The sequence below is a fragment of the Buceros rhinoceros genome, unplaced genomic scaffold, assembly GCF_000710305.1.
Source record: "Buceros rhinoceros silvestris isolate BGI_N320 unplaced genomic scaffold, ASM71030v1 scaffold30563, whole genome shotgun sequence".
NCBI classification, from domain to species: domain Eukaryota; kingdom Metazoa; phylum Chordata; class Aves; order Bucerotiformes; family Bucerotidae; genus Buceros; species Buceros rhinoceros.
The window spans coordinates 2,783-4,582 of record NW_010404762.1 but is presented as its reverse complement, the minus strand read 5'-3'; positions in this window follow the sequence as shown (position 1 = coordinate 4,582).

Genomic DNA, 1,800 nt, shown 5'->3' with positions numbered 1-1,800 from the left:
GTCGCGTCGGGGCTTTGTGGGGCAGCAGCTTCATACAGCGATTTCCCGTGTCCCAGAGGAAAGAAAGCTCGGACTCCCCTGGCACTTGCAGGGGCCGTGCCACGTCCCCGTCCCCAAGCCCAGCCCACGGGACGCAGCCCCCAGTGCAGGCGGCAGCGCTCGGGGGGCAGAGAGTGACACTGACACCGCCTCGGTCCCTGCTTGCAGGGCTGTGAGCCAGGGGGCTGCACCTGCATTCCGGCCGGTTCCTGCGCTCTTTTCTGGTGCCAGTGAAGCGCAAGGTCTTGTAGAAGGGTCCGTGTGTCCTTCTGGACAGGCTTTCGAGGCTGCTCCTGGCTGTCCCCAGGGCTCCTGAGAGGACGCTGGCTTTGTGCCTCCCTGCCACGGCAAGATGAAGCCTAATGAGCCAGATTTCCTGGGGAGATGAGTGAACCTATGAACGTGTGATGCTTGGCACAAGCGGGACGCTGGCAACGGGTGTCTCAGGGGAACCAGGGTCAGAACCCGCAGGACTTGTGTCAGGCTAGAAGGTGGTTTCTGGTACAAAATTGGTACCTCCCCAGCATTTTAATTCAATTTCAATTCAAGCTAGAGAAATCGCTGGCATAAATATTTACGACTGTGCAATGTCTGAAAATGGTGTTTCTGTTACTGCAGTTATTGATCTTGAAAAGGGCCATGAATTAACTGGACAGTTCACATAGTCCTTCACACTTGGATAATTTCTCTGCTCGACTTGCCCTGTGTTGAACTTTCAGCACCATCCAATTATAGTAATTCAACGTGTGTATTTAAACATTTTTCTCATGCAACCAAAGTATATTTTAATTATAATACAGAAGAACTGGAAGCGAGCGCCCACTCACCTCCACATGGCAGGACAGCTTGCCTCGAGGTGGCTGTGGAGGGGGAGGCAGAAGCCTGGCTTTATGGCACAGCCATGCCATGGCTCTGGGGTGGCCGGTGGCCCAAGGAGCTTCCCGGGTTCTGGCAGTGGTGCTCCCTGCGGGACTGGCACCTCCCCGGGGCACCTGGGCAGCTCCGTGGCCTCTCCCCTCTGAGCAGTCCCAGAGCAGGATGTCATCCTTGCCTGGTCAGGCAGGTCATGGCTTCAGCCTTTGTTCCCAGAACTGATCTCTGATGGGAAAAAGGGATGCTGAATGACACATAAACACCTCGTAACTCATCCTCTGCACTCCCAGTAGCCTGTGACAGGAACAAATCACAGCAAACCTGGGTTCTGGGGGGCCCACGGCATCTCTAGCTGGAAATTTGCACCTTCCAGGCGTGAGGTGCAAGTGGCAGCTTGTGAGATGGTCACTGCTGGGTGACACGGCAGGGACAGGAGGGACATGGTGTGGAGGCCATGGGATGCCTGCTGCAGTCCCAGCCTCCACCTTGGGGAGTAGGTCCCAGCGCCTGCCCCGTACTGTCCCATTCCTCTGGGGCTGCTGCCCCGGGGCTGTGCGGGGACTCGTGCTGGTGAAACAGGGATGGGAAGGGGCTTGGGGACCCAGGATCTTACATAAAGGGCTTGTGACAATCCTGTGGCTGTGGGGGTAAGACGACTGAGCTTCATTGGAAGGGAACTCGGAAAATCAGCAACATCTGGTGCCTGCTGGCTGGGAAGCTGCCCTGGCACATGAGGAAATTCTCCAGTTGTCCTCTCAGAACAAGGCATTTTGCTGTTTGCTCACAGTTTTGTACTTGCAAAACAGGCTGTCCCTAGCCAGGCTCAGCGGTCCCCTTGCTGCAGCAGGAGCCTACCTGAACACACACACTAAATCACTGCCCACACCC